Source organism: Schistocerca americana, chromosome 2 (assembly GCF_021461395.2).
Source record: "Schistocerca americana isolate TAMUIC-IGC-003095 chromosome 2, iqSchAmer2.1, whole genome shotgun sequence".
Taxonomy (NCBI): Eukaryota; Metazoa; Arthropoda; class Insecta; order Orthoptera; family Acrididae; genus Schistocerca; species Schistocerca americana.
The window spans coordinates 179135124-179150592 of record NC_060120.1 but is presented as its reverse complement, the minus strand read 5'-3'; positions in this window follow the sequence as shown (position 1 = coordinate 179150592).

The window sequence follows — 15469 nt, the reverse complement described above, 5'->3', positions numbered from 1 at the left end:
GTGTTATTGTTGTAGGTTATAGAATTTGTGTGTTTAGGTTGTAGAATACATCGGAATAAATAAGATAGTGAAAAGAAAAAGATTGGTGGACTTTTCCTTCGAATTGTATCGTGTCATGATGTCCCGAATTTATAATGTGTGCGCCATTCATATTCAGTGCAGTGGCCACGTGTTGATAAAAACTGTTAAATAAAAGACAAAAAGAAAATGTGGTATTGCCAGTGCGTAGTGAACAGTCAGAGTTCTGTAATTTACTGATAGTCAGATGTGCGTTTCCGTTGCGTATTATTCATACAGGAGGATAATTTGTAACTTAATTGAGAGTACGAGAGTTCATATTACTCGATAAATAAGAATGGATCCACTCACTTGGCAGACCACTCATCTTGCAGGCCTGACTGCTTCATGCCACAGTATGAGCAAGGCATGTGGGTGCCTCTCATAATTTCGACCCTGCCAGGATAATTTTGCCAGGATATTTTGCCAGGATATTTTGCTGTTAGGGTTTGCTGTTAAGATTTTTTTAATGGAATTTATTGTGATAGCGCTAAGAAGTAAAATTTTTTTTTGTTTGCAATTTCTTTCTGGATTGGTGAGGATCTTTTATTTTTTTTATGTAATAAATTGCTATATTGTCCAAGGCTGGAAGATCGTTGCATAATTTTTTTTGCGTGATGTCCGTAGTAACTAGGTCGCAGTCGAAAAGTGTAGTCACCATGGAGAATAGTGATTCTGGGGTGAACGTAGCAGTGCAGCAGGAAGTAGGTGTCGACCTTGGGCTAATGAGCGGGAACGGCAAACACTCGGAAGGGGCTGAATTGTTCAGTGGACCGCGGGTAGGTGATCCTTTGAGCGGCGGGCTTTGTCCGCAACCGGGGGCTTTTCCCGACGACGCGGGCGAGCCGGGACCAGGTCAGGTACGCAGTGAACATGTAGCTACCCTTGGCGAAGCTACGGTTTCTCAGGCAAATGAGGTGAGCGCACCGAAAGTAGCAGATGACAATGTGCTACTGCAGTTTTTACAGAGGATGGATAGAGATAATAAGGAAAGAGATAGGGAGTATAAGGAAAGATTGGAAGCAAATAAGGAATGATTGGAAGCGATGGATAGGGAAACTAAGGAAAGATTGGAGGCAAATAAGGAAAGATTGGAAGCGATGGATAGAGATAATAAGGAGAGAGATAGGGAGACTAAGGAAAGATTGGAAGCAAATAAGGAAAGATTGGAGGCAATGGATAAGGGAAATAAAGAGGCAATGAGGAAGCTACACTCAGTTATCGATGAGCGTCTGTCCACAGTTAATAATCGGTTAGATGAGGGGGAGAAGAATCTGGGTGCATTGAAGCAAGTATGTGACACCGTGAAAGAAAAAGCCAATAATTTGGAGGTACGAATATTTGCAATAGAGAGTGATACTACAGAACGTAGGGACGTGTTGCCAAATGAGCAAATCAAAGAGGTAGTGGCCAGAATGAATACGATTAGTGCAGATGTAGAAAAGATCAGTATAAGAGGCGAGACAGGCTCTGACAGTACGCAGCGAGAGGCTTATGCCAACCAGGGGGAGATACAATCACTATTACAACTTAAAGAGGCGCAATTAGAAATAAATAGGAAACATAGGGAAGAACTAGCACAGTTTCAATTAGCGTGCAGAAGCGAAGGTGAAACACCACCAGGTAGATTGCAGAGGGAGAGGGAGATAAATTCAAAAAACGAAAATAGGCAGAAAGAGGAAGACGATTTCAGAGAGTCAGAAGAACGGTTGTGTCGGATAAAACAGGTGGCAAACCCAACTGGGTATAGTCCAAGGCTGTCTCAATTTCAAGATTCATTACCTTCATCGTGGGGACCGCTCCTCAAAATGAAGTTTGTGTGTAATCATTTGAGGGACGAGGCTAGGGCGAAAATGCAGGAAGTTATTAAAGACTGTAGGAGCTACAAGACTTTTGTGACAAGTTTTTTAATGAATTCTGGTCGAAAAGTAAGCAGGATCAGGTTAATCAAAGCATATTGATGATGCCAAATTGTAACGAAGGTGGTATAAGAGATCCTGTGGCGTGCTATCAGGAAATGCTGACACATTGATTGGGTACCAGAGGGACAAACAGTGAATCAGCATTACTACATTAGCGTCCTGGCTATCCTACGTGAGCGAGTACGGAGAAAACGGAACGATTTATGGAGAAAAAAGTCATGGATCCTTCACCAAGGCAATGCCCCAGCTCACAGTGCGTTGTCAGTGAAGACGTTTTTGGCAAAACACAACATTCCCATCTTAGATCATCCACCCTACTCACCTGATTTGGCCCCCTGTGACTTTTTTCTTTTCCCTAAAGTCAAGTCAGCTTTGAAAGGATCTAGATTTGAGACTGTTGAAGCAGTAAAAGAAAAAGCGACGGAAGTAATGTATGAACTTACCGAAAATGATCTGCAGCATTGCTATGAACAGTGGAAAATTCGTATGGAGTGGTGTAGAGACCGAGGAGGAGAGTACATTGAAGGAGATAACATGAAATTGTAAATAATTGTAAATAAATGTTTTTTCCAGCATCAGTCCGGTTTTTTTCTAGCCGCACCTCGTATGGCTTTAGTGTTTATTATGCCTTACTTTTGTTCTTTATATACTGTCCATTTCAAAACTAATGACTTATTTTTATCGATAGTCTATTTTTTACTTAAATCCATAGTCAACGACTGTTATTTTGTAGTTTATTAGCTGTCTGGTGTGCTTAACATATTTAGTTTTTCACATGTTTCTTTTGCACAATTCCTACATCACAATCCTATGAATGTTTAAGCATGAGGTTGGCGAATGTTTTTGCACGAAGGTGATGGACTTGAGCGAGATGGATATGGGCAAGTATTTGATGTACAGCTTCATTCATCATTCCTTGTTGGGTTTGCAAGTGTGTGTTGCTGTTGTGGAGGTCCCGTAATGGAATGGAGCTGTGAGTGCAGAATCTCATGGTTTACTGGCTTTGTATGCTTGAAAGTCATCGTTATGTGTCGCTAAAAGCGGTCGTTTTTCGTTGTAATACTTCGCAGACGACTAGTTTACAATAGGATAGGGATTTGGGAAGGTACGTTGTCTATTCTTCACCCATCTTTTTTCTTGGTCTCAGTCTTGTGAATCTTCAACTTCTGTTCTTCCTGCATTTTCTCTGCTTCTTACTTGATTCTTGGTTCTTCTCTGGGCAGGATATGGAAATATTTATTGACAACTAGTCGCTTTGAAGTTCTCCGCTTAGCAACAGTTTGATAAATTGTTTGGGCGTGTCATTTTTACTTTGTGGAAGTTTTCTTCAGTTTCATGCATCAGCATGCTGTTTAATAGCAGTATTGTGACTTTTACAGATATTTTTTTGCCAGTGGTGGCTTGCCCAAGCGGTCTTCTCGTCAGGCCGTTTTTTGCTCGCTCCACTGAGTCGGGGCGTCCCAAGACCCTCACTATGTGGTTCCGTGTTCTGTCCCAGCAGGGTTCCGCCACCCTGTGGTTCACAGATTTACTGCCCACTTCCACTACAAGAAGGGCCCTGTGTTGGTCTCGCTGTCCTTTCCCTTCTCTCGACGCTTCTGCCTTGCAGGAATCGTGTCTTGCTAATTACATCCTTTTCTTTCTTGATACTTCTCGCGTTGCAACTTGTGGGTCGTTGCATCTGGCCTTTGCTGGAGTTTTTACAGTGGTTCTTACAAAAAGTTTTACTTATAATCATCTAACATATGTCTAGTACCTACATTGTTTTACGCCTTTTTAAAAAGCTTTACAAATTTCAGCGCCCTTTCCATGTTACAATTCTAAGATATTTTGAGTCTTAACTTCTACAAGAATCCTCAAATTCGTTTTTTTTTATTTTTTGTGTAGTGTCGTGGTGTATAGCATTTTAGTATTTCATGCTGTTAGACTATCTACATTTTATCCCTTCACCTTAATCTATGGTACTATTGGTGTTATTTTTGTTTTTGTTTTTGTTTTTGTTGAAACTACTTTCTTTTTTCCACTTTCCTCTCTCTTCATTCTTCTTTCTCCTGACGATCTTGTCTGCAACATAATCTTGAAATATTGTGCTGATTATTTGCCAGTAATAAAATTAATCTTCAAACTTTTTGATATGGCTCACATGGTGAAGTCCTAAGGTTTTGCCTGTTTTTGGGTTCATTAGTTCCACAGCATTATCATGAGCAATTCAGCTAATTATGACAGGTCCTTTGTATGCAGCGTAAAACATGTATTTTGTGTTTCTTTTTGCTGGAGAGATGGTGTGTTTTTACGAATACTGTCTGGCCTACTGAGAATGTTCTTTTAATTGCTGTTCTGTCTCCTCTTTCTTTTCTTTTAATGGCTGCCTTTCTGATGTTGGAGAGTGCTGTTGCTATGACTTGTTTGTGCTGTCTACGTGGTACAATAGGAAATCTAACATTTTCTCTTGTTATGTTTGGGGGTTCAATATTTTTAAGTACAGTAACTGGAGGTAGTGGTGTAGTGCTATGTGGCATTTCATTTATTACTTCTTGAAAATCTTTAAGGTATATATCCCAAGTGTTGTGTCTTTTGCCTGCATATAATCGGCATAAAGTGCCTATGTCCTTCATAGATCGTTCTGCTGGATTTACACTAGGTTTGTACTTAGATATGTAGATGGGTTTTATTTTGTGTTGTTTTAACGTGTTCTGCCATTGCGCTGATATATATTGTGGGCCATTATCCGAAATTATTCGTTCCACTCGACCTACTTGTCTGAGAAAATCTTGTCTAAATGCTTTACTTATAGTAAGACCTGTTGCCCGTTTCAATGGTGTCAAGGTAACATATTTAGAAGTAAGTTCCAAAACGACAAATATGAAAATATATCCATCTTTTGTGCGTAGGAGGGGCCCCATCAAATCTGTTGCAGCTATTTGTTTTAATCTTTTAGGGATTATTGGAAACATAGGTGGTTTGGTTTGGAAAGTGATGTGTTTAGCCCTCATACATTTTTTGCATTTGACTAATACTGCTCTAATTCGTCTTTCCATATTAGGAAAATGGCTTGTTTGTTTTATTTTTAAAAAGCATATCTTTGGTCCAAAGTGGTCATTACTTAAATGTGTATACCATATGTACTTATTAATTAGTTCATCTGGGATATAAATTAACCATTCACTTGTTGCAACTTTTCGTCTAAAAAATAAAACATTGTTTTTTACGAGATAGTGCTGTCGAATGTCTGGAAAATCCTTACTTCTCCACTTATGTTTGATTCCTAGTATTTCAGGATCCTTGTCTTGTTCTTTGCCTATGTTTTTCAATGCTGTCGTAATGTAGTTTTCGAAAGGTACTAGTTTCATATAGTACATTGTAAACTGGTCTTCTGCTGCTTCCAAACCTATGTCATTGGATGCACCCTGTGGACATCGTGATAAAGCATCTGCTAATACATTCGCTGGTCCTGGTATGTGTGTAATAGTGAAGTCAAATTCTTGTAGTATTAACATCCATCTAGCTAACCTCCCATGAGTTAGTTTGGCGGATAACAGAAATTCTAATGCTTTGTGGTCAGTGTATACTTTTGTTTTTCTTCCGAATAGGAAGTATCGAAAACGTTGGAAGCCCCATACAATGGCCAATGCTTCCAGTTCTGTGACTGAACAGTTTTTCTTGCTTTTTGTGAGTACCCGACTGGCAAATGCAATTGTTCTATATGATCTTAGCCCTGCCTGTTCGTATTCTTGGAATAAAACAACTCCTAAACCTGTTTTCGCGCTATTAGAGGCCATACAAAAATTTTGTGTTAGATCAGGATGTGCTAAAATCGGTGCTGTTGTTAGTGCGTTTTTCACTTTTAAAAATTCTTCATTGGCTTGTTGATCCCATACCCATGGCGTGTTTTTTCCAGTCAATGCACATAGGTGTGGTGTTGCGAGAGAGTCGATCCAAATAAATTTTTTATAGAATTCGATGAGACCTAGAAATCCTCTGAGAGTTTTCTTATTATATGGAGTACAGAATTCTTTGATTGCCATTAGTTTTTCTGGGTCGGGCATTACCCCTTTCTCTGAAATTATGTGTCCTAGAAATTTGACCTCTCGCCTTCCAAATTTGGATTTTGTTATATTTACTGTGACCCCATGCTCTTTCATGATCTGTAAAAACTGATTTAATGTGTAGTTGTGATGTTCCCAAGAGGGTTCTACAATAATCACATCATCAACATAACAAGTAATTTTTTGTAAAATTTCAGGACTGAGTATAGTATTAAATCCCCTAATAAACGCTGCTGATGATATGTTTAAACCAAATGGCAATCGTTTAAACTGGTAACATCTACCGAATACGATAAATGATGTAAATTTTCTACATTCTGGGGCCAATTCTATTTGCCAGAAACTACTCCGTAAATCAATTGATGAAAATATCTTAGCACCGTGGAAGTTTTGTATCAATTCCTCTAATATTTCTGGGTGATCTGTCTCAGTGATTTTGATTGTGTTGATCTGTCTGGAATCAAGCACTAACCTGATACTCCCATCTCGTTTTTGTACAATATGGAGCGGGCTGTTATATGTGGAGGTAGCTGGTTCAATAATATCGTCATCTAACATTTTAGATATCTCCTGGTATACTTTATTCCTGTAGCTTAATGGGATTGTATAGGGTGGCACTCTAAATGGTTTGTGCTCTTTTACTTCAAACTTGTACTGAAAGTGTTTAATACTGCCAGTCTTAGGTAAAAATACCTCTGCTTTATCTCGTAAAATACCCTCTAATTCTCTTTTACTGTATTCCGAAATACCTTGAACTTCTTGCAATTTTTCGTCGATTTCGTTATGGACTTCTAACATGAGTTGAGCCGATTCCCCCTTTTGTGCATACCATTCTAATTCTTCATCCTCTTTATCTCGCATCATTCTTAATTGTTTGTTAATAACTGGTATTTCTTCTAATTTTAGCTTTTGCTCAAAGAGAAGTGTGACATTCCCGAATGTTACGCTACCTTTCCCCATATCTATTATCGCTCGTCTCTCATTTAAAAAATCTGCACCTATAATCAAATCTACGGTTAGTTTAGGTATAATCACGAAGTTGGCTTCGATCTTTTGACCTTGGCACGAAAGAGTTAACCTTGTTTATCTCGTAACTTCCGCAGCATTGTTTCTAATAGGACCTCTTACTTTAATCTTACGTGTTTTCAGAACTGGCAATTCCTCATTGCCATTACACTGCATGAATAAATTTTCTGAGATCGCAGTCAGTTCACTTCCGCTATCAATTACAATATTGACTGGGATATGCTATACCATGGCCTTCACAATTGGTTGAATTTGAAAGGGTTGGTTCCGTTCTTCTTCTTCTTGCATCAACGAATCCTCCACTGAATCATACGTGAGTATTTTCAGGAATTTCCCTTGTGAATTCGAACTTTCTGTAGGATAGGCTTCGACTGCTACTTCTCTCTCTTTTATTTCCTCTTCTCTATTTCTTCCTTCATTTACGCTTTCTTCAACATCCTCTACTTTTTCCTCATCCTCGTCTATCTTCTCCTTCTTCGTCGCTACTTCCACATAATCGCATCTAAATGCTCTAATTATCGCTTCATAACTTCCTTCATTATATACGGTGGGTTGTGTGCCCACTAGTAACTTATTTTCAACTTCTGTCGACTGCGCATTATCCTAATTGAATTCGCTTTCCCTGGTTTCCATCTCAAATAGCTCTGCAATACTCATTACTTCGTCCTTTCCTCCTACATTCGTTGTGCATGCCTCTGGTAATTCATCTTCCTCGTCAGTATTCTTCCAATTAATTTCGTCCCAACACGATATCGTTATTTTCCTGTCTTCGGTTTCATCTGGTGCCTGCGGTTTTGTTTCTTCCTTCTTCTCTTCTCGTAATAAGGTATTTACTTCCCTGTTCAAGGTGCTGCAATTGTCCTGGGTCGGTGCGTCATTCTCTTTGGCATGGGCGCTTAGCTGTCAATTCGAACGTTTTTCAGGGGGTTTGGTGGTCGTACCTCCACCTCTTCTATCTGTATTCTCTTTTCTTGCTCCGCTTGTTGATAATTTGTCGGTCTATTGGCGCTCCAATACCCGTTCCGGTTGTCGCTATTCCCTCTGTAATAGTTGTTGCTGTTCCTGGGTGAATTATAGTTATTGCCATACTCTCTTCTAAATCCATAACCGGTTCTTTGTTGAAATCTATTGTCGTTTCTTGGTGCGAAGTTATCACGTGGTTCGTAATTATTGTTTCTTCGTACTGTGTTTTGTGGATTCCACTGCTTTTTGCTTTCGTTTTCACGTGCGCTTCGTCTTTTTCTTGCGTCATCTTCCGAAAATATGAACTCTAGTTCCCTTAGCAATACCTTTAAATGCTTCGACGTCATTGCCTCCGCGCCCTACTAATGGTTGCTGGTATTTCAATGGTAACTTCATCGCGCATAATTTAATCAACTCTCCGTCACTGTATGGTACATCTAAGCATTGATTTTTCTTTGCCATTAATTCGAAAAATTTCACGGGACTCCTCTCTCCTGAATTTTCAAAATATGGGTTCTGTAATAATTCGTACTTCACTCTGTTCTGTGCTTCGCTGGACCAATATCGTGAGAGAAACTTCTCTCTGAAATCTTCGTACGATCGGCATTTCGCTGCAACATTCTGCATGGTTTTTGCGACTGTTCCTGACATGTGTGCACATATAAAGTCTAATTTGTGTGCTAGCATCCAGTGTTCTGTTAATCCTACTCGGAATTGATCAATAAAAGTTCGTGGATGTAATGAGTTTCCTTCTCGAAAGTGTTGAAATTTTCTGACTGTAAGGAAATGATCGTTGTCGTACTTCGTCATAGTTCCATATGAAATTCGCGATTCTTCGCCACTTTTGTTTCTGATCATTTCTCCCGTCGTTCTTTCCGGTTGTGGTAGATCCATTGGATATTGTCCACTGTAACTTTCGCGTACTTGCGGCGCAGGCTGTCTGATTTCACTTATGTTACTTCCCGCCTGTGATTGGAATCGCAACTGCGTAATATCTTCGTTAATTGGTTTTGTGGCGGTGTTCGTAGCGACAAGCAATTCGCTGTAGAAACGGCTTACGAAGTCACCGCCACACTTTTAATAGCGGGCCGACCGGTCCGCTGGAACAGTGAACAGAAAGATGAAAACCCAAACACTCTGATTAAATAAAGTCGGTACTTATCTTTATTAACGAAGATACAGAAACACAGTAGAGAACTCGGTGTCTACAGAAATCTGTCTAGTTCGAGTCGGAGCGGCTAGGTCAGCGTCGGCTGACGACAAACAACAACTCTGCTGCGATGAACACACAACTGACTAGCAAGTACACAATTCGGTGGCGAGTATACAACTGAGCGGCGAATACAGAACTGTCCTAGCGCTCGCGACTCCAGCGCTTAAGAAACCAGAAGCCAGCGGTGGCGCGCGCAGACTTGCGGCGATTTGCTGTCTCGCTGGCGCTGCTTATGCGGACGGCGTCCGGACTTTGATGCTGCCAACCTTTTGGCAGCGGGCTCGGGTGGCATTACTGGCTAGGATATAACACTCCTCCCCCCCCAAATCGCCGCACCGTCGTTGAATAATGACGTGGCGAGCGTCGACGGCGGGGGAGGGGTCTGGCCGCAGGCGTAGCGGACGAGACCGGGGCGGAGACTGTTGTCGGTGGCAGTCCCCGGTCCGCACCCCAGCATTGGCTGCGCGGGGCCTCGGGAAACACCGACTGAAAACCGAGGTCAGGGTGCACGCCTGTGACCACGGGCGCAGCTTCTGGTACTGGACGCGACGGGGCGTCGGGACCCACGAAGAGGGGCAGCGTCTCCTGACGCTGCGTCGACGGCTGCTGAGTGGGCGCCGGACAAGGCGCTGCGGTGTCAGACTCCTTGGGGGTGCCCAAGGAAAGCGGCTGCAGGACAGGCTGCACAGCCACCGCTTGGGAAGGCGGCTGAGGGGTCGACGTCCATCAGCTCCGAAGGCGGTGGCGACTGAAGAGGGACCGCAGGCGCCGGAGCGACCACCTGGGGCGCTCCCGGATGAAGCTGCGCGGGAGGCATCAACGGGACGGGCTGTCGGCGTGGTAGCGGCGACGGCTGCTGCTGCTGCCCTGGGGGCGGCAGCGAAGTCGGAAGGCGCGGCTGGAACCCGCCGCGGATCAAATCTGTGGACTAAGAACGAGCGGCAGAATCTGGGCGGCCAGCGCGGCGCAACTGGTTCTGATGCCTCCTGTGCACCCCAGTAGCACCTTGAACAGTATAAAAACCGCGACCCTGGACACTTATCACGGTACCACGTTCCCAACGACGGCGACCGTGATAAACTCTGAAAAAAACGGCGTCGTTGCGCTGAAAACGCGTGCGATGCTCAGAAGCGGCGGGTCGATCCGGGGGGTGCAACAACCGTAGTAGGGTGCGATGACGACGGCTGTGGAGAAGCTCCGCAGGCGAAGGGCCGTCGCGTGGCGTGGTCCGGTACAACGACAGGAACGTGACGAGGGCCTGCTGACGAGAGTGCGTAGCACGAAGGCGGTCCATATGATCCTTGAATGTGCGTACAAAACGTTCCGCTGCACCATTCGATTGAGGGTGGAACGGCGGAGTAAGAACATGGCGAATGCCATTGGCAGAACAAAAACTTTCAAATTCAGCAGAGGTAAATTGTGGACCATTGTGAGACACTAAAACTTCTGGAAGACCCTCAATACAAAAAATGGAAGTCAACGCCTGTATAGTTTGTGCAGACGTTGTAGACTGCATGGGCACAACAAACGGAAAATTACTAAATGCATCTATCACGATGAGCCAACGAGAATTCCAATATGGACCAGCGAAATCAATATGTACTCGCTGCCAGGGACCGGCAGGGCGTGCCCACTCAAAATAGCGTTGAGGCGGAGCAGCTTGGTGTTCGGCACACGTCGAACAATCTGTAGACATCTGCGTAATCTGCTTATCAATGCCGATCCATGTACAATGACGGCGGGCAAGCTGCTTGGTGCGGACCACTCCCCAATGACCTTGATGCAACAAGTCGAGGACCTTGGATTGGAGCACTTGGGGAACCACTACACGAAGCTGGTCATTCTCGGTGCGTAACAGCAAAACTCCGTGCGAAACAGACAACAGATGACGTTGCGGATAATAGCGACGAACCACAGGATCCGATATGTCCTTTGCCTTGGACGGCCAACCACGTTGAACAAAACGTAATAGTAAACTCAGATGAGGATCCGTAGCTGTCTCACGTGCCACCTGACGATAATCAATCGGAAAATCCCGGATGGATTGATGCTCATCGGCGTCAATCTGATGGCAAGAGTCGTCAGAGGAATCGAAGACATCATCCGCAGCAACCGGCAATCTAGAAAGCGCGTCAGCGTTTGCATGCTGAGCTGTAGGGCGATACAGTATCTCATACTGGTATTGTGATAACAAAAGAGCCCAACGTTGTAGTCTCTGAGCTGTCCGCTGAGGAACTGGTTTAGACGGATGAAACAGGGACGTTAGGGGCTTGTGATCTGTTACTAAATAGAATGATCTACCATAGAGGTAGTGATGGAATTTTGTGACACCGAACACAATATCCAACGCTTCCTTGTCCAATTGGCTATAATTACACTGAGCTTTGTTTAGCAATTTAGATGCGAACGCAATAGGACGTTCGGTGTTACCGACTCGGTGAGACAACACAGCACCGAGGCGGAAAGAAGAGGCATCACAAGCTAACACCAGAGGCTTGTTAGGGTCGTAATGGACCAGACAACGATCATTCAATAAACCCTCTTTAAGCTGCTGAAAGGCTGATTGGCAATCAGCTGACCACACAAACGGAACATTGTTACGGCGGAGACGATGCAACGGTGCAGCAATCTGTGATGCATTAGGTATAAACCTAATATAATATGTCAATTTGCCAAGAACTGCTTGCAATTCATGCAGATTGCGAGGGGCGGGCAAATCACGAATAGCTGCTAACTGTGACTGGGAGGGATGAATGCCTTGAGCATTAATAACATGTCCCAGATACTCCAGCTCCGTAAGGAAAAATGAACATTTATCGATGTTGCAACGTAGGCCTGCCTGAGACAACACTTTAAACAAACACTCCAAATTACGGAAATGTTCAGCAGGCGTCCGACCGGACACAACAATATCGTCTAAATAGTTGCAACACGATGGCACATTAGCCAGAAGCTGTGACAAAAAACGCTGAAAAACAGCTGGAGCTGACGCACAACCAAAAGGCAAACGCAGAAAACGGAACAACCCCAACGACGTGTTTATGACAAAATACTGTTGTGATTGCTCGTCGAGGGGCAATTGCAAATATGCTTCACGGAGATCAATTTTGGAAAAGAAACGAGCTTCCCCTAACTTATCCATCAGCTCGTCCGGTCTAGGCAAAGGAAAAGAATCAATGACAGTCTGAGGATTAACTGTCGACTTAAAATCAGCACACAAACGTAACTTGCCAGACGGTTTCTTTATAATAACTAAGGGAGAAGCCCACTGGCTCGCTGAAACGGGTTGAATAACACCGTTGTTTTGCCAACGACGAAGTTCATCTTCTACAGGTGCCCGGAGGGCGTAAGGCACTGGACGAGCACGACAAAATCGAGGCTGAGCATTATCTTTTAACGTAATATGAGCGGCAAAGTTCGCAGCACAACCTAGTTCGTCTTTAAATATGTCACTGTATCGTTTACACAAATCGATTATGCTGTCTTGAGGAACAACAACAGAATTAATTTGCAACACATTGTCCTGGATAGACAGGCCAAACAAGTCAAAACAGTCTAATCCGAAAATGTTTACACTGTCTGTAGCGCGGAGCACTGTGAATGAAACTGTTTTTGTATTGCCACGGAATGTGGCTGGCACGCTACATGCACCTAACACAGGAATTTGTTCTCCACTATAAGTAGCCAAAGAATGTTTTGCCGCTGAAAGTTTAGGGCGGCCGATAGCCGCATACGTAGCACTATTTATGAGAGTCACAGACGCACCAGTGTCTAATTGAAAATTGAAGGTCTTATCCTGGATGCGTAGCTTCACAAATAGTTTATTACACTGTCTGTGGATCGGTGCAGTGGAGGCAGAAGACAAAATCAGCGCGTTTAGCGCGTGTTCGCTGCTTACGACAACTCGTGGGTTGGGCGGGTGGAGCAACAACTCCCGCTTCACTTGCAGTCTGTACATTACTTTTTACAGCGTTTGAATTACGCTTGGGTCGCATAGCAGAGGGCTGGGTGGGTGGCGTATTGCGAACAAGTTTATTACCCACACGAACCGTGGAAGAGTCTTTAAACGCGACCTTCTGGGCGGGCTGGCTTTGATGAACATGAATATCCATGGGCTGGGCAGCACTAGAATTGTTCTTGCGTTTACGCAAACAAACAGTCTGGATGTGTCCTTTCCTTTGACAAAAGTGACAAACCGCGTTTCTTAACTGTCAACGTTCACGAGGATGAGAAAGAACACACTTAGGGCAAGACTTAACTCTATCATTTTGCACACGCGGCTGACGAATGTGTTTAACATGACGCGGCCGGCTAGTGTTTACAGTCTGATTCTGCCGGTGGGGCCGCAGGCGTGACATAACTTGCTTAGCACAGGCAATTTGAGAAATACATGGCTGATCTAACTCACACTCAGCATAGTCAAAAGTATCTTGGGCTTCAATGATGTTCATCACAGTCTCTAATGACGGGTCAGGCAACTTTAAGATAGCAACACGAATACGAGAATCTGCAATGTTTTGAGTAATAGCGTCTCGTAACATGACATCACTGTAGGAAGCTCCACACATACAATTAAATCGGCACTGACGGGTGAGGCCCCGTAAATCTGTTAACCACTGTTTATTAGATTGATGTGGCAGTTTCTTTAATCTGAAGAACTTGAATCTGGCTGCTGCCACATGAACTCGCGACTCTAAATACTCAGCAAGCTTGTTAACAACAACGTCATAGTCTAAAGCTTCTGGCTGGGATTCCTGGAACAACTTACAAAGTAGTCGATAGACTTCCACGCCTGCAGTGGAAATTAAATAAAGCTGCCGCTCAGTACCTGTGATTTTGTAGACTGTCATGTGCGCCTGCAACTGCGCGAAATATTCTCGCCATTCTTCTCGTGATGCATCAAAAGCACGGAAAGGTGGTGCTGCCTGTGCTTGTTCCTTTTGTGTTGGAGGATTAGCCGCTTGTTTGGCGATTGCTTCCACCATACTTTGTATTTGCTGACTCTGTAACAAGATCAACTGTTGTAAGTCGGCAGACATAGTGAACACAAATTAAACCAGCCCCCAAAATTTTATCGCTATAATTAGTATAACCAGAAACAAGGTGAACCAGCCCTGCACACGAGTTCGGAAGTCCTCGTCGCCAGTTTTGTGGTGGTGGTTAGTGTTTAACGTCCCGTCGACAACGAGGTCATTAGAGACGGAGCGCAAGCTCGGGTTAGGGTTGGGAAGGAAATCGGCCGTGCCCTTTCAAAGGAACCATCCCGGCATTTGCCTGAAACGATTTAGGGAAATCACGGAAAACCTAAATCAGGACGGCCGGAGACGGGATTGAACCGTCGTCCTCCCGAATGCGAGTCCAGTGTGCTAACCACTGCGCCACCTCGCTCGGTCGCCAGTTTTGTGGCGGTGTTCGTAGCGACAAGCAATTCGCTGTAGAAACGGCTTACGAAGTCACCGCCACACTTTTAGTAGCGGGCCGACCGGTCCGCTGGAACAGTGAACAGAAAGATGAAAACCCAAACACTCTGATTAAATAAAGTCGGTACTTATCTTTATTAACGAAGATACAGAAACACAGTAGAGAACTCGGTGTCTACAGAAATCTGTCTAGTTCGAGTCGGAGCGGCTAGGTCAGCGTCGGCTGACGACAAACAACAACTCTGCTGCGATGAACACACAACTGACTAGCAAGTACACAATTCGGTGGCGAGTATACAACTGAGCGGCGAATACAGAACTGTCCTAGCGCTCGCGACTCCAGCGCTTAAGAAACCAGAAGCCAGCGGTGGCGCGCGCAGACTTGCGGCGATTTGCTGTCTCGCTGGCGCTGCTTATGCGGACGGCGTCCGGACTTTGATGCTGACAACCTTTTGGCAGCGGGCTCTGGTGGCATTACTGGCTAGGATATAACAATTGGTTGTTTTTCCGGTGCTGTTACAGATACGGATGTGGTTGCAGACGCAGTGCTTGTTCGATCTTGTTCACTACACTCTTCAATGGTTTGCAACAACTCTGTTCGCAATTTCTGAAATTGTCGCTTCGTTTGCGCTTCTATTTTGACTATGCGGTTATCATATCTTTTCAGCGCTGCTTTTGTGATACGTTTGTGTAACACACTGTTTTCAACAATTTTACACGCTGTACCTGCTGCTTGTCTAGTAATTACGTTTATCTGTTTCTCTAGTTTCTTGACTTCTCCCTGGGTGTTGTTATGTAATGTTTTGATCTCGTCCTGTATGT